At 36.7% G+C, this 18,912-nt stretch overlaps 1 non-coding gene across 1 annotated transcript; it reads right to left on the bottom strand.

The window, feature by feature from the left end:
• Positions 1–5,498: 5,498 nt before the first annotated feature.
• LOC130890313 (U6 spliceosomal RNA) lies at positions 5,499–5,602 on the bottom strand. Its single transcript, XR_009058745.1, has one exon. It is a non-coding gene; the product is annotated as a U6 spliceosomal RNA (small nuclear RNA).
• Between the last annotated feature and the right edge of the window lie 13,310 nt (positions 5,603–18,912).

Here is an 18,912-nt window from a genome sequence, read left to right as displayed (position 1 = left end):
AGTTGTATCTTTTGAAAGAATAGTAGCTTTCCCAGAAAATGTATATTGAGAAATATGCAGTTATTTATATTAGTTAAGAGCTGTTAAGGATATCAGTCAATTTTGCATTTCCTGGAGTTTTGGGCGCAGATGAAAGCCTGAAAAAGCACAAAACATTCATTATTTATTTGTAGGAATTATGCTAGGTGGTAAGGAGACATTTTTCACCCTTTGTCAAATTTCAAAAGGCTTAATTACATAGATTTCTCACCATGGCCATCAAATGAAAATAGAACAATATTTCCAAGTGTAATTTTACCAATAAACAGAAAAATCATTCAACCAGACATATTGATCCTCTATAAAACATGGTTTTCAAAATAACTAATGAAATAATAGTTGTATATATTTCTGCTATGATAACTTCATATGCACCTAACTTCGATGGAGTCAAAGGAAACAATCAGTAACTATGTCACTTTATTAATTCTTCACAAATTTCTCTTTAGCTAAGTCTCATTTCTGGGAGAAGCTACCAGATCCATAATTAAATTTCAGAAGCCCAGGAAGGAAGAGGAAAGTATTAACATTCGCTAACTATGGTGCTCTCTGCCATTTCACAAATAATGGTGGGTACAGATAGGCAAGTTAACTCAGTAGGTAAAGGGGCTTTCTGCCAAGCCCAACAAGCTTAGTTTGACTCCTGAGACCCACATGAAAGAACAAGAAACAGGCTGTCCTCTGCCTCTACCACTTACGATGGCACATGCACATCACTACCCTAAATAGGCAAATAAGTATAATTTTTGAAATATGATCAGGAAAAATAAATAACAATGAAGAAGAAAATTTAAGGAAAATATGTTTCTTTTTGTTCCACTTCAAGTTTTTAAGAGATTCATAGAATTTAAAATTGCTCATTAATGTCAGGTTTTGTTGTGTGTCTTTCTTTAAATGAATTAGCACATACATATTAGATTTAGTTTTGTTTTTTTTTTAATTTTCATTTATTTACAAACAACAACAGTTTTCCTTCCCTCTTCTCTTCCCATTCCCTCATCATTTTCCATATATCTTCCTCACCCATCTACTCCTCCTATATTCAAAAAGGAGCAGGCCTCCCATAAGAGTCAACAAACTACAGTACATCAAGTTGAAGCTGGATCAAGATCTCCCCCTTGTATGAAGGCTAAGCGAGCATCCCAGCATAGGGAATATGTCCCAAAATGTCAACTCATGTGCCAGGGACAAAGTGCTAATCCCACTGTTAGAGGTCCCAGAAACAAACAAACTACACAACTCTCACCCATAGGTAGAGGGTCTCAATCACTTCTTAGCTTTCAGTCCAGATTCTGGGAATTCCCACTAGCTCATCAACTTTCTCTATGGGTTTCCCCACTGGATCTTGACTCCCCCTTGCTTGTAAAGTCACCCATTTATCTCATAACTGGATTCTAGGAGCTCGGTCCAGTGCTTGGCTGTGGGTCTCTGCATCTGCTTCCACCAGTTACTGGATTAAAGCTCTCTGATGACAATTATAGTCATCAAAATCTGATTACAGGAGAAAGCCACTTCAGGGACCCTCTTCACTATTGCTATGAGTCTTAGCTGGAGTCATCCTTATGGATTTCTGGGAGTTTCCTTGGCAAAAGATTTCTCCCTTATTTTGATTATGTTCTGAAGCTAATTTAGGACATTTTGATTCATGATTTAATATTCATTTGGACCAGCTATGAGGTATATTACCACCTACCATCATTTTACTATGATAAATATTACTCAAAGTATCTGCTTCTTTTATGTCTGCTCCTGTATTTTCAATGTTATTTTTAGACTGTCTCTTATGTGGTTCACGCTGGCCTCAAACACATGATACTCCTGATAAAGCCTTAAGCATGCTGGTTTGTAACACCATGCTTGCCTTCAAACTTTAAGCTCCTTGATCTCAGGAATGAGGTCACTGTTCAACATGTACTTGCGACAGACAGATGGAACCTTAGGTATATCATTGTGACACTAACACTAATTATGAAAGAAAATACTTCCAAGACTCAGGACTCAAAGGCATGTGTGTTGAATTGTTGAAATTTAGAGTAGCTAGGTATCTCTCTCTTCAAACTGTGACTTAGAAACTAGATTGTTTTTTGATGATTTATCTATTTAATGTGAGTGCTCTATCTGCAGGTATGCCATTTTGTCAGAAGAGAGCATCAGATGCCTCTAGAATTGGTTGTGAGCAATGATGTAGTTACTGGGAATCTAACTCAAGGACCCGTGGAAGAGAAGGGAATTCTCTCAACTTCTGAGCCATTCCTCTAGCCCCTAGAAATTAGATTTTACACACACTCCAGGGATAAGTTAATTTGTAAGGACTGTAAAGTTTTTATCATTATGAATGGACATAATGTAGAAATTTGCCAAAATTAACCTGAACAAAAATTGATACTCCAGAGAAAAGCACTTCGATCAATTGCACTTTGGAAGTATGGTGCAAAATATTTTATTCCTACACTAATGATATTTTACTAAGGATTAGAGAAAAATGATTGTGAGCTTTTGATGAAATGCATGTCCTCTACAAGCAGGATAAACATTATTGAAACTAAAGCTTAGCCACTGCCTAAGTAGGGTTCTTAAAGCTCCAGAAAGGAGAGTGACTTTAGGCACTGAATCATTAATGTACCCATGTGATAGGGTTCCGAATTTGGACATATAGTAGTCTATCACTCAGAGGAGAAAGATCTTACTTGGCATTCAAATTTGGCTGTCAAGATTGTTCAGTGGGTAAAGGAATTTATTGTAAACCTAGGATCCTGACTTTTGGCCACGTAAACTATGCTTTGAAAGGAGTGAACTGAATCTTACAAACTTTACTCTGATTTTCAGCTGTATGGTCATATGTCATGGCATGTATGAACCTACACATACACGCACACACTGATAGAAATAAATGAGTATAAAATGCTTACAAAATGAGAAGTGGTAAAAATGCCTCAGTAGTTAAGGACACTTAATTTGCCGATCTTCAGAGTACCTAGACTCAGCTCTCATCATCCACATCAGGTACCACAAGACAGAAAGTAACTCCAAATCTAGGAAACCCATCATCCTTTTCTGGTTTCAAAAAGTATCTGTATATATGTAGTGTATAGTCATATAGTCATAAAATATATCTTTAAAATATTACCAAGTGGAAGACTGATTGTAAGAAACATTATGTAGGAGGGAGCTAAATAAAACTTGCAACATCAGAACCGTAGAATCAATTTGCATAAAAATAATTAAAAACTATTATGGGTAAACTGTCTTGACTTTTGGCAATGTTGTTACACACACTTTCTCATGTTACTAAGGGTAATCAGAGGCACAAGAAAATATCTGGAAATCCAGCAGTAGACGTTAGGTGCAACAACCACAAAGAAAACAATAAGTATCACAGTGTCTTTCTTTGCAAATTAGGTCACTGAAATTTTAAAATAAATGTATCTGGCCATTTCTGCAGTTTGGCTATAAAATGTCCTCTAATGGCTCACATGTCTAAGGTTTAATCACAAGTACATCTTTCCATTGGGGTATATTGGAAAGTTTATGATTTAATACTAAATGGAAGAAGCTGGGATTTCAGAGGTGTGTGCCAGAAGTGAGTGTTATGATGCTGAGTACATCTTTTTTAGCTTTCTACTTCTAGATCATCATGCGGTAAATAGCATCATCTGCATTTCCACCCATCTACATGTACTGTACTGCCACAGACCTCAAATATCTATGAGGGGGTAGTCCCAGTGGCTCAGACTGACCAGCTCAGCTACCACTGAGGCCCACATCCTTGGCCTGGCATTGGTTCACCCTAATGTCTACCCAGCCTGTGGCCTGATAGAACTTGTGAAAGGAATGGTCCTGCAGAAGCATAGATGCAGGATCTCCATAACTTGGGCAACAGCAGGAAAATCAAGAGAAGTTTCAGTGTGGATCCAGTGATGATGGGTGTCAAAGGCCAGGGGCCTTGGACCAGACCGATGATGAATTGCAATGAACATCTGTGGTGAGGCTCAATAAAAAAAGGTTATACTGGGTGACACACTTCAGCTCCCAACACCACTAGAACAAAGAAAGAGGTGTTATAGAGGAAGGAAAGATAGAGGCATAAGGCACAATTTTTTTTCTATTTGTTTTGTTTTGTTTTTAATTAGTGTGGTGGCAGAGGAGGTACTTTTGGAGGGGATACTGCAGGGTGAGGGGCAAATGCCTAGGGAATAGGAATTGAGTGGAATTGAGGTGCATAATGTAAAATTCCAAAAGAAACAATAAAAAATACGCTATAGAAAAAAAAAGAATTGAACAAGAAAAAAAAGTCATAGAACTTTTGCTGATGCAAACTGCAGAATGAGCAGAGACAGGATGATCAGGGGCTATATCAATGTAGTGAACATATCTGTAGGTTTGCTCAAATTTTTAGCCCTCTAAACATGCCTGTGTGATCCAGATCCTGAACACAGAGTTTCAGAATTTAGCAGTCAGATTGATGGTGTTAGGTTTGACTTTGAGTAAAGCCTTCCTTTCCATCTCTCTACCTCTACTTTAAAACAGAATATTAACTCAGTTTTATTTTATCATGGAGTCTCTGAAATTCTTTTTGATTTCCCAGGACTCACAGGTAAGAGCTGTATCTTCATTTCCACAGAGACTTTTTGTCTTAAGACTACAAACATTGGAGTATTTAATGATGCATTGAAGGAAGTTCAAGGGAACGTAGACATATTAAGAAAATAGGGACTGGTTGATTTAATAGGGGCTGATCCTTACATCAAGGTTTGTCCCACTCCTCACAAGCACACACTCTGAGGATATTATAGCCATTGCAAATTTTACAATAACTTCCAATGAGATAAAAAGGAGAATAAGTGTAGATGAAACGAATCCCTGAAGCCTATACATGTATGACCCAGAGCACCTGGGTAGAGTCTCGCTTCTGAGTAGGTCTGTCCCACAATCCCAATAGGAGCTGTTTGTTAGAAAAAAGTTGTTATTCTTATTCTGTTTCTATATGTGGTCCTTGCATTGTGAGTCATCAGCATCTGTGACCTTCATTCTCTCTGTACCTGTGGCTTCATCTCCCATTAATGGCTGCTTCCACATTCCGGCATTAGCAGCCATCTGTCTTCATCTGCTACACTAATCTTTTTTTCTCTGCAAGTTTTATTTCTCGAATATACTATTCTTTATATATCCCACAAACCAAACTTGATGATATTCCAGCGTCCTCCTCAAAGATACATAGCAACATGGAGATGTACTGAGTACATTTTGCTCTGGATCCATGGGTAGATTATTTTAGTAAGGACCTTCAACATTATTCAGCAGTTCATGTATTGCATGCCTGGCTGCAAGGCAACAGGATTGAGATCCAGGATCTTTTGGAGGTGATTGCATAATGATACCATTGACCCCATTAATGTTCTTTTATCATTTATTGTCCAATAGGTATGAAAGGAAGGTGTTATTATTCAGTGACATTATTTTAAAATATGGAAATCTTCATGAATTTGAGTACCATATTCACAGGTATCATGTTGAGGTTCTCTGAATTGTTCTAAATTTAGTATATATGCTGCCGAGCAAGCAAGCTTGCTTACTAACCTTCCTGCCTGCCACATCATAGATCTCCCTTCCACTAACCCTTAATACTATAATGTTTTACCTTTGTTTGTAATAGACATAAAAGCAACTGGACAGTTCAAGGACTGAAGCCTCAAAGGAGTGAATTTTTCCTTCTTTCAGTTGATGTGATATCCAATGAGTCTATAATGCCCATATTGCTCTCAAGTGGCACTATCAGGGTGTAGGAACCTTTAGGATATGGGATATGATTGGAACAGTTCTCTCACTGGGAATATGTGCTCAAAGAGTTATTAGATTTTTGTAACACCATTTTTTCTCTCTGCATTCACTCCTTGATCAGCCATGAGCTATGTAACTGTATCACATATTCTATCGCAAGGTACTGCAGTGTCACAGAGTCAAAACAACACAGATATTGGCTGAAATCTCAGCATTTATGAACACACACACATATACACACACTCACTCATTCAAATTTCATTGCCTTGTATAGATATGGGTATTTGAAGAAATATTATTGCTTTGATATGTTCTTCATTAATGTCTTTTACTAAAAAACACTCAATCATAAAATTATTTTACATGTACTGTGCTATGACAAATGTCCTTTTTCCTCTTTTACATAGTTGTATATCTGACATTAAACTATAAATAACATAATTGTTAAGCATCCATTGGTGAGAGAACAGTGAAAGAAACTGCAAAGATCCATTATCACTCTACAAAACGAAGTGAAACAAAAAAATATACAAATGGATGCCTGATACATAGGATGTGAGGTGTGCTTTAAAGAGAAATAAACAACTGTGAATAGCACTACAGAAATATAATCTATATAATACATTACAATAAACTTCTCTACTAAACAGTCACTTGGGAGCTAGTGAGATGGCTCTGCATTAAAAATACTCACCACCTGAGTCCGAAGACCTGAGTTTGATTCAGGAGGAAACATAAAACTGAGAGTGTGAACTCCAGAGAGTTATCAAAAAAACTTCTGAATGTAGAGTTGTAAATCACAGTTAATTGGATTTTTTGAATAATAAAGGGGCTATTTGAATATTCGCAACAAAATATTTTATGATCTAATTGAGATTTAAAATGATAGAATAAACATCGACAAAAATCTTACAATGGAATAAAGAGCAAAACATCTGTAGGGTAACCCTGAATTTTCAGGTAATGTCTTTACAATGTTCAGATCACAGTCATGGCAGCTGATGGGAAAGGATGATTAACAGTGGAAGATGAGGATAAAATTCCAGAAAGAGGCCATAAAATTTTTGGACAATTAATTATATGAGGATAGAGATGAATCATTTATCAAAGTGAGGATAAATACATAGAATTGAAAGAATAACAAAAGCGTAATCTGTGATCCATTTTTGTTAAAAATAAGTAATGTGGGGAAATTAGTAGTAAGAACACTTGCTTCTCAAGAAACAATGAACTGATTTCAGATTTCCAGAACCTATGTAATTACAAGCAAGGATGTGTAAACCTGCAACTCCAGTGCTGTGGGACAGAAATGGAAGTGTCACTGGGGCTTTGTTCCCACCAGTCAAGATCCAGATGCAGTGATATAGCCAGACTCAAAAGATATAAGGCAAGAAGATATAGAGCATTACCTTGGATGTTTTCCTATGGCCTCTGTTCATGCATAACTGTTTTTGCCTGTACACAAAAGTGTATGGATACCAAACACATACATCACACACTCACACATAATGTGGGATTCCTCCCTGTATGCTGTGAATACCATTGGTTAATAAAGGAACTATCTTGGGCCTCTGATAGGGCAAAAGAGTAGAGTTAGGCAAGGAAAACTAAACTGAATGCTGGGGAAAAGCAGGTGGAGAGAGAGAACCTATGTAGCCCTGCTGGAGACAGACTCCAGAACTTTACCTGGTAAGTCACAGCCACATGGTAATACACAGTTTAAGGGAGATTGGCTACTTTAGGGTGTAAGACTTAGCCAGAAATATGCTTAAGCCTTTGGCTAAATAGTACTGCAAATAATATGGTTTCTCTGTGATTATTTCTGGAGTCTGGGCAGCCAGGAAATGAACAAGCAAACAAGCAGCATCCTACAACACACACATACATAAAAATTTATTAATACAGCTGCTACAATAAAATAAGAAACATATTAATCACAAAATGATGCAGCAAATGTGCAATAGTAAAGATACAAGTGTCAGTTGTTGGAAGTCTCTGTATGATTTTGTAGGAAGGTTCAAACAGAGGGATTGGCTCAGGCTGAGGTCAGGATGATTCAGGCCAGACAGATTATCTGGCTTCAGACTTTATTTGAATACACTACATATTCAGCAAAGATGCTATCATCTATTGTGGGTAATTATTTAGCTAAGCAACATTATTTAATGTTTAGCAAAATTGAAACATGATAAAAAAGAAAGTTAAACAAATATTGATTCTAAATAAAAAATAAAATGATGAGTAAGAATCTGTAGTTGAATATAAAATGTTGGCATGTAGGTTCAAATTATTTCTCTTCTTCAAATATGAACTGATATATTGTGTTTTCTGTCTTCTATTTCATTTTTCCTTTTTAATGAAGAAATTCAAGTAATTAATATAATTTGAACTGCCCATTTTGGGGTAGAAGTTGTACATTTTAATATTGTAATTACTATATGGATTTGTAACATATTCTATTATTGGTCAAAATGAAACTATTAAAAAAAAAAGAGAAAACAAATCCATGTAGTATAATCCAAAGAGTCACAGAAAGGAGATGACGAGTGTGAACTGCACATTGAAGACATATCTTTCTCCTTCCCACTGTCTCCATCCTGACTTTTGGGGTATAGGCAGTTGGATCCATGTCCTAATTTTTGGCTCTTTCATCTTGTGAGTTGTATGTTATATTTGGGCAAGACAGTCTAAGGTCAGCTGAAGCCCTTCCTGTATATTGTAATGACTCCAGATTCAAACACCTGGCATTTATTTTTGGTTGTAATTGGGAGATTATATAACCTACTAGCAATATAATTGGTAGCCCCACAACTCTGAGTGTTGAGCAGCTAAGGTTAAGATGTAATTCAAATGTAAATATAGTACTAAATCTGGTAAGAGACAATAAGTTTTCATAGTTTTTTTCTACAAAGAAAAGAAACAAAAATAGAAGAGAAAACTGAAAGCGATCTATTTAATAATACATAGCAATTCCACAGGGCTTTACACTGAAGGTATCAAACCCAACAATCATATATTGTGCTCATTATTACTACTTTCCAATAGCGCAATGAGGTTTATTTCAAATCAGTGGATTAACAGACTTTTGAAAAGGGTTTCATGCTGGTGTGAAATTCTGATTAGACTAGGCTGGTCAGAGAGCTTCAGATCCACCTGTCTCTTCAGGGCTGGAAATAAAACCCAGTGTCACTATACCTGACTGTTTCATTACCTTAGGTTCTGGGAATAAAACTCAGGTTCTTGTGCACAAAAGTCAAGCATTTCACGAACTAAATGTTCTTCTGAGCTCAATATTATGTTTCCCTATGTATTTTTAAAATGTACATTTAAGAATTTATTTGTTTAGATGAGTTAGTTGCCTGGCACAGCATTACTTTTTACTTGTTAAAACAATTTTTAACTTTAAATATATTTGATAATACTATCCCCCTCCCCCAAGTCCTTTCTGCTCCCTGCTCCCTATGTTAACCACAATGAGTAAGAATAAAGACTGTTCCCAAAATTATGTGGTCAAAGTAAGCAAGCTCTATTTTCTGTCAGACAGGACTATTTATAGAGAGAAAATAGACTATGCACATAGGGAAATGGCAGTTTATAAAGATCCAAGGGGAAACTCCATGTTAGGATGAGGCATTTAATTTTGAGCATGGTAATTAGGTGAGCAAAGGGGACTTTTGATTGCTTGAGTTCAATCCTTTGATAGCTGGACATTGGTAGTCAGTATTAGGAGGAGGGATTGTCCAAATAAGGAACAGAACTAGGGGGCTAGTTTCAGGAATGCAGTCTAAATGTTTTCCGCAAGGCAGAGGGAATTATGGAGTAAGGCAAGGCCTTCCAGAATTGCATGCTCAAGTGTGCTAGGATCCATTCATTCTCACCTTTTATTTCACTTTTGGGTGCCTGGGTTTTGGGCAAGTGGATGTTGTTCTCTCTGTCTGCTTCCTGTTGACATTCAGGTACCATTTTAAGGGGACATGAGGAAGCTGGGTTGTTGACCAAGGCCTAGAAGTTCAGACTATTTCATTTTAGGTCAATGCCCAGGTTCTATGGGACCATCTGAGGCTAGGGAAGTGTACTGCGTGAGACTGAACAAGAATGTAGATTCCAAGGAATCAATTGGGGCTGGTAAAAGATTTGCTGGAACAGTATGTATCTATTTGAAATTTTGGGTACAGATATACTAGGGACTAAGCTAAACTTAAGGAGTTTAGAAAAAGTTTTCTCTTTGATGTATATCTGAAGTTTTTAGGTTCATGGTACTGGTAGTTGGGAAGAGAAGTCCCAAGACCAGGGCTAAGAGGAAAGATCCCAGTGAAAGGGAGAGAGATACCATTCTTAGGAATAGGCAATAGAAGGGACAACTTAAGCTGTTGATAGACAGGAACACTTGTTTGAAGTCTACGAATTCTTGAGAGGGGCCAGGAAAGTTTAGATTGGCTATATAAGGTTAATTGGTGAACAACTTGTATCTAAAAGAAGGTTCTGGTTGGGTTGAGGAAAATATAATTTAAAAGGCTTTTGTCAATTGGTGACAGAGATAATATGTAACAGGTTTTGGGGGTTGTTATAGAAAAGTTGAAAAAACATGGCTTTGGTTCCAAAGAGATAACTTAGATGGTCAAGAGGACAAGAGTATGAGATGGATGGGAGAGGAGGTTGTGGAGAGTTTGGGAAAGGAGTTTAAAGGATCTGGGGAACATTGAGTCAAAGGGATTAAGTGTGGAGGAATAGAGAGGAGAACAGGCTAGAGATGAAAGGGATGAGCTTTTTGGTAAGAGATGAATGGAGAGACAGAATCCGAAACAGCAGAAGAGATTTAGAAGTTGAAGGAGATCCTTTGGGTACATGCCTAAGAGTGGTATAGCTTGGTTTGGGGTTAGATTACTTCCCATCTTTCTGAGAAACCTCCATATTGATTTTCAAAATGCCTGTACCAGTTTGCACTCCAAGGAGCAGTGAAAAAATGTTCTTGTTCCACATCCTCTCCAGCATATGCTGTCATTAATGTTTTTGATCTTAGCCATTCTGACAGGTGTAAGATGGAATCTCAAAGTTATTTTGATTTAGTTTTTCATGATGGGTAAGGATGTTGAACATCTCCTTAAATGCTCCTCTGTCACTTGAAAATCTTTTGTTAAGTATTCTCTGTTTAGATCCGCACCCCATATTTAAATCAGATTTTCCGTTTTTTGATTTTAGTTTTTTGAATTCTTTACGTATTTTGGGGCTCAGTCCTCTGTCAGATGTGGGGTATGTCAGGATCTGTAGGCTGCTATTAAATAGCATAGCAAGTGAATAGATTAACAAAAACAAATACATTCATGAATATGAAATAGTTCTTTTAGAAATTGATCACAGAATTTCAAAAATGTACTTGCACAAATGAAAAGGTATATTATTAAACTACTATAAAAGATATTTTTTCATTGTGAATAATAAGATGTTGAATTTGTTCTAAAACAATGTAACCATTAAAATCACTTATACATACTATCTTTCCACAATCACAGAGATTTTAAAAATCATTTCTTCCAGTAGAAATCCATTTTTGAATGACTTATCTCTCCAAACATGTATTTCTGGGAGATCTGGGCTGAGGTGGAAAAAAAGTACACCAAAAAGAAAAAATTTCATTCATCTCTGGATGGTTTTATATGAATTTTCTTGGTGATCTGAGGCAAAAATAAAACAACTTGATTTTCTGATTTTATGTTATTAAAAAAGTGAAAAAATGAACTTATGGACATACATGATTATTTATAAAGTCCATGAATATAAATTCCCAGCTTATATCATGCCAATCTGTTTTTATTATATTTTCCACAGTCTTCCTAGGAGAATTGCAGTGACAGGGACACCAACACAGCCAGCACATCCCATCAGCTGTTAAATGTTTCTCCGAGTTCTAAGGCAATTGCATTTTATTTCTCTTTCTAAGGATTTCAAACTTCTGAAAGGCTGATGATTCCTATAAACACACTTGTAAATTTGATTAAAAAAATATGTTATTATTAGGAACAGGAGAGGAGGAAGAAGCAGCTTACATTGTTATGGAGGTGATCGCAAATGCATCAGCTGTCACCAGGGTTGTCCCCATTTGACAGGTCAATAACCACTCATCTTCTGCAGCCGGCTTTGCTGAGCTCTGAGTAAACTGTGCTGTATGCAGACTGTCAGGAAGAGGCTGACATGTCATTACCACTGACCTCCAGGATGACAATCCCAACGTGAAACCAAACAGCACAGATAATTTTCATCAGAGTTCAAATTCATCTCCACACCTTCTTCCACTTAGCCGTGGACAATGAAAGTACCAGAAAGAAAGCATTTTATGAACTCTGATCAACTCGCAGAATATTAGTGCTAAGGAACCCACAAAAAAAAAATGTTGCACCCTAAAGGACTCAATATGAATCTTTTTATAACACAGGCAAAACACAGCCCTCAGAGCCAGCAGTTGAATTAAAATATTTCATGACACTCACATAAAAAATTCCAAGTGGACCCAATCTCTGCAGCATTGCTGCTTTAATGACTTTTCAGCTCAGACACATCAGACAAATACCAACTGCCACCAGAGGCACAGGTACTGCCTGGCTTGCCACGCTCTCTGATGTTGCTTTGTCCAGCTGCTCCTGACCTAACTTGAGCTCAGAGTATGTGGGGAAATGCATAACACGTGACCTCTACCAAGTGCGGTCCTGCAAGCAACAGGATGAGCAAGTGTGTAGTGCAGTGAGGCAAATGAATTGCTTTTCTGGCTTTTGCTTCTCCGAATTCAAAAACCACAGTGTTAAGTCAGCTGGGGGAAGCAATCACCTTCCAACCTCCCACAATGCTCACTGTCGCAAGACCTCTCTTCTCATCTGTGGGATCAAAGGATTGACCACACCACAAGTAATCCCTTAAAACCACCAACACAAAGGACATTGAATTGTTGCACTATATGTAGCATGTATATTATACCCTGCAATTATTTTTTCAACTAAATTTCAGAGAACATTACTTTCAGAATTAAAGAATTAGTTTAAATATTTAAAGCACTCATTTATGTATCTTAATATATGGATTGATTTTATTTTTAGAAGCAATTCTTTCAGCAAACAGCATCAGGCACATTCAGGAGAGTATTAAATCTATGAATGGCCTTGATTCTGCCTCACCGGTGCATCAACCAGTGTCTTTTTCATGACCCTGGATATGCAAAGCAGGTCCTCCTCCAGTGCATACTGAAATGCAACCTGAAGTGGTCCAGCACTGAAGTGTATAACCCTGGGATCCTGAAAGGCTCAAGCGGCCAACTCACTAGGGAACTGAGCAATCAGTTACGGGAGAGCTCTGGGCAGCTGGAGGAGGAAAGTGGCAGAGCTGCATGTGGTGACAGGCTCTGGAGACAGTGACTACATTAGCAGCATGATATGTATACAGTGACTCATATTTCCCCCCCTTTCAGCCATCCTCATATAAATAGCAAGAGCATCAGCTATAATAACTGAGCATAGATATGAAGTATCAGTGACATATTTTTAATTTTCTCAGCATTAGGACATTTATTATAACTTAGTGGAAGTAATATGACTCAAAAAAAGATAGCAAAAGGTTTTCAAAGCAGACAAGCCATGATTTAAATCCACTTAACCATTAATGTATGGTGACGTTTACATGGTTATTTAAATGTCTTTGAACGCAATTTCTTTGCTGTAATAATAGGATGATAATTACCTGACTAGGGTAAAAATAATAAATAATATTTAAAATTTAAAAACACTGTCTTTGGAGTATCAAACAGTAATTATGGTTTGATTGTATGAATCTAGATTTATTCTTTTATGTTGGTCTTAATGCTTGAGCTAAGCTATGATCAATTTTAATAGCTAGAACAACATGTTTTGACTTTAAATTTCATGATTTCAACTCTTAGTTTTTTAAGAACATAGTTATCTAATTTATAGATAATTTAAACTATGTATTTACTTAGTGTTCTGTTTGTTTTGTATGAAAATGCTGAAGATGCTTCAGTAGCAGAAGCCTACCACCAGGAGGAGCTCCATTGTCCTTGATGAGTTTTCAAGAGTTTTCCCTTTTTTAATAAGATGGATTAAATCTGGTTTCATCCCATGCTTATGGCGGACAATGAAGGCTGATGAGAAGCCAAGGACAATGGCACTAGGTTTCGATCCTAATACATGAACTGGCTTTGTGAGAGCCTAGCCTGTTAGGATGCTCACCTTCCTGGACCTAGATAGAAGTGGGAGGACCTTGGACTTCCTGCAGGGAAGGGAATTTGGACTGCTCTTCAGTATCGAGAGGGAGGGGGGATGGAGTCAGGGGAGGGAGTGAGGAGTGGGGGGAGGGGGCAATATGTGAGAGGAGGGGGAGGGAAATGGGAAACGGGGAGGGAAATGGGAAACGGGGAGGAGGCAGAAATTTTAATTTAAAAAGAATAAAATAAAATAAGAGGTTAACTTTGACTAAAGGTTTTGGAAATTCTAAAAAAAAAATAAAAGTTGGATTAAATCCAAGGTCAATTCATAACAGACATTACCTAGGTGGAAGGTCTGAGTTTCTCTGCATTCCTTAGACTTCCTATTTTTCCCACTTCAGATCCTTAAGACACATTGCCCTGGGGCTTTAGTCACCCAATGGAATTAGCACAAATGAAGGACAATTTGAATATAAGAAAGTTAATTCTCTAAAAGGGCTTAAAATGTGTACCCATTTATTTCAGCTCTGGACCAAAGGGGAAAAATTCATTTTATGATTTACTTATCCTTCTTCATTTACTTCCTTTCTTCATTTACTTCCTTTCTTCATTTACTTCCTTTCTTTTCTCCTCTTCTTAGTCCTTTATTTGCTCTTGTGTTCTTGTTTAGATAATGAAACTCAGACTAGATACCAAGACTTATGTAAGTTCCAGAGATTGTCTGACCAGTTTCAAGAAGTGACGCCCCTATCATTGAGGAACCACCTTAAGAATTGAAAACAGAACACAAAATATTAGTCAAACGTAGTATCAGATATCTTGTGACTAGTTATTCCAGGAGAATGGATTTCCCTTGCATGAATGTTTAGATTCTTGATACTAGGCAATAAATAAATAATTCTATGAAGCATTTTCTTTTCATAAGGAGCTACTGTGTGTGTAGGAGATTTTCTTTAAATCTTGGATCTTCCATTTGTTAATTCTACTAGCTTTTATACATTTTTAAATATTTCCTATAAAATTTATAAATTCATATTAGGGGAAACTTTCTCTCTCTCTCTCTTTCTCTCTCTCTCTCTCTCTTTCACACACACACACACAGAGAGAGAGAGAGAGAGAGTGAGAGAAACAGTCAGTCAGACAGAGGTAAAATAATGTAAGCAAAGCAACAAAAACAGCAAAATTTGCAAACAATGTCTTTTCTGATGTAGCAAGTCATGAAAGGTTAGGAGTAAATTTGTGTTATGGGAAACTTATCTAAGTTGGGTCCCTATGTCCAGTTGTAGCAGGGTGTTGGGTAAGAGGCAGGATATACAATCAGCTAGTCAGAATGAATCATAGAGTTCCCCAGAGCTCGAGAAAGAGAGGCACCTGTGGAAGAGGAGGTGGGCCAGAAGATCATGCAGGCTTTTTTGAGTAAGGAAGTAGATGGTGACAATGTTTATTATAGTCGTTGTGATTGTCTTGGTTTTTATTTTTATATTTTTCTCCAAGTTATATTCTATAATAGTTTTATTATATTATAAATGATAAAATAAATCTCAATATCTGCTGCACACATTGGGTATTATTAAACCATGCAAAAACAATGTAATTCCACCACATCATCTGATACAGCCATCCTGAGGTGCAACAGAAAGAATACACCTCACCATTCCCCCAGTCTGTTTTCCAGCATTCAGGGCTTTTATGAACCTCTCTCTGGACTGCAAACTAATGTCAGCTCAGCCACCTTGAGACCTGCTCAGGGATTAAACCTTTATGGATGCTGTTAGTTAGCTGCCAACTTGTCCACCATACTGCTGGTGCTAGTGTCAGGTAGGGAAGTCATATTCCAAATAGCTGCATTGCCTGCAGCCAGGCTGTTGTATATAGCACACACACTGAAAGCAACAATTAATAAATGGGACCTCCTGAAACTGAGAAGCTTCTGTAAAGCAAAGGACACAATCAACAAGACGAAATGCCAGCGTACAGAATGGGAAAAGAATTCCAACAATCCAATGTCCAACAGTGAACTGATGTGCAAAATATACAAAGAACACAAGAAATATGACACCAAAAGAGCAAATAGTCCAATAAAAATGTAGTTCAGACTTAAACAGAGAACTCTCAACAGACAAATCTCAAATGGCTGAAAGATACTTTAGGAATGTTCAATATTCTTAGCCAGTACTTTGCAGTATTTTGATGCAAATCAAAATAACTCTGAAATCTCATCTTACACCTGTTAAAATGCCATAGATCAAAAACACTGTTGACAGTTTATGATGGAGAGGATGTGGGGTAAAAGAAATATTTCTCCATTGCTGGTGGGAATGCAAACTGGTACAGCCACATCAGAAATCAATATGGAGAGTCCTCAGAAAATTAGGAATTAGTCTACCACAAGATGCAGCAATATCACCTTTGGATATTTACCAAAAGGATCCTCAATCACACCAAGAGGACATGTGCTCAACTATATTCATAGTAGCATTATTCATAATAGCCAGAACGTGGAAACAACCTAGTTGCCCCTCAACCAATAAACAGAAAATGAAAAGGTAGCACATTTACACAATGCAGTACTACTCAGCAGTAAAAACATAGTGACATCTTGAACTTTGCAGGTAAATGGATGAATATAAAAATGAAAACATATTGAGTTAGATGACAACACTCAGAAAGACAAATATAATATGTACTCACTCATCAGTAGCTTTGAGACATAAAGGAAAGAAAGCAGCCTATAATTCACAATCCCAGAGAACCAACACAACAAAGAGGACTCTAAGAGAGACCTACATGGATCTAATAAGAATGAGAAAAAGACAAGATCTCCTGAATAAATTGGGAGCATAGGGGTCACTGGAAAAGGTAGAATGGGAGAGGAAGTGGAGAAAAATGAATAAATAAAACAATAAAACAATAAAAAACAAAATACTTACTACTAATAATAATAAAGTAACTGATAATACCCACACCTTGGAAAAACTTACTAATGAAAGTAATAAAAATATTCAGACACAATCAGAGAAATTTAGATCAGAACCTACCACACCAATACATTTTGAAGAGGAGCAGTCCAAGATTATTAGAAAAGCAACTTTAACTTATCCAGTCACCATACAGAAACAGCGACCACATGAAAAGTATACCCAAGGCTAAGAAGTGCTTTCTGAAATCCTGTTGAAATATTAGGTTTAAGGAAGCAATCATTTCGTATTTTTTGCATTCAACTTTTATGAGGCAGATGTTACCTTCATGGGCAAATAGTAACAGAATTATCCCACAAGACTGGAAATATTTGGTTACAGCCAGGTGGAAAGCTTGACAGTTACAATGGAAGATTTTGTAAAAAGATGAGGCTAGGGTCATTGAACAATGAAGTAGGGCTAGAGGTATTGAAGCTTCCCAATATCAAGTCTCAGTGAGGGCAATTATGTTTATTTGCAAAGACAGTCTATATATATATGATGAACACAACTTGGCTCTATGCTATATAGCAGCTTTGAATGCTTGGGACAGGAAAGAAATAAAACAAAAGGAGAACTGAGTCATTTACTAAAATTATACAGGGTCAAAAAGAACCTTTCATTGATTGAATCCAGCTGTGAATAGAATGCTGTCAGATCCAGAAGTTAAACAAATCATAATTGAATCTTTGGCTTTGAAAATGCTAATTCACATTGCAGAAAGATGATCAAGTATTTAAAGGTGAGATCAATACACATAGATGAATTGATCCAAAACACAGTCAATATTAAATCACATAATCATGATGATACTTGAGTAGTAAAGGCGACTTCAACAAACTTTAAGCAAAAGCAAAATTAAAATATCAGATATTTTAATTGTGGTAAACAATGTTACCTAAAAGAGAATGTAGTCAATGCATTCCTAGAAACAATTTTTTTTTCCTCTACAGATAATTTGAGCAGAAGATCCCAGCCTTCTATAGTATACAGAAGGTATAACAAAGGCAGATATTGGACTGATGAATGAAGATCAACAAGAAATATGCAAGCTGACCATTTGACAACAAGAAATACTTAGGGGACCACTTAAAAAGCCATGTCAAATTTGATTCAATAATTTCCTTTCACCATGAAGGAAACTCCTCTACAAAGCAATTAAAGGACATAGTACCTTCTTTCAAAAACCATACTGCTCTGAATGACAGAATAGCTTCAGTAGGTAAGACAAATATTTTAGGAGAGAAAATAAAACAAATATTTTGGAAAATTTCTATAAATGATGAAAGACCAAAATTAAAAACACAAATAAATGTCATTGAAATTGAGGGTTTGATAAACACAGGGGCAGATCTAACAATAATTTTGCCAAAATCTTGGCATCCAAATTTGCAACTTTTCCGGTGATTTATTTATTTATTTACTTATTTATTTTTCATTGATTTTTATGAGCTCTACATTTTTCTCTGCTTCCTTCCCTGCATCTCCCCTCCCTCTTTCAGCCCTCCCCAGAAAGTCCCCATGCTCCCAATTTACTCAGGAGATCATGTCTTCTTCTACTTTTCATGTAGATTAGATGTATGTAAATCTCTCTTAGTGTCCTCATTGTTGTCTAAATTCTCTGGGATTGCAGTTTGTAGGCTGGTTTTCTTTGCTTTATGTTTAAAAACCACTTATAAGTGAGTACATGTGATACTTGTCTTTCTGTGTCTAGGTTACTTTACTCACAATAATGTTTTCTACCTCCATCCATTTCCTTGCAAACTTCAAGATATGGTTATTTTTTCTGCTGTGTAGTACTCCATTGTGTGAATGTACCACATTTTCTTTAGCCATTCTTTGGTAGAGGGGCATTTAGGTTGTTTCTAGGATCTGGCTATGACAAACAAAACTGCTATGAACATAGTTGAGCACATGTCCTTGTGGCACAATTGA

This window comes from Chionomys nivalis, chromosome 18, assembly GCF_950005125.1.
Source record: "Chionomys nivalis chromosome 18, mChiNiv1.1, whole genome shotgun sequence".
NCBI classification, from domain to species: Eukaryota; Metazoa; Chordata; class Mammalia; order Rodentia; family Cricetidae; genus Chionomys; species Chionomys nivalis.
Note: the sequence above shows the minus strand (reverse complement) of the source record. Positions and strands in the feature narration are given on the sequence as shown.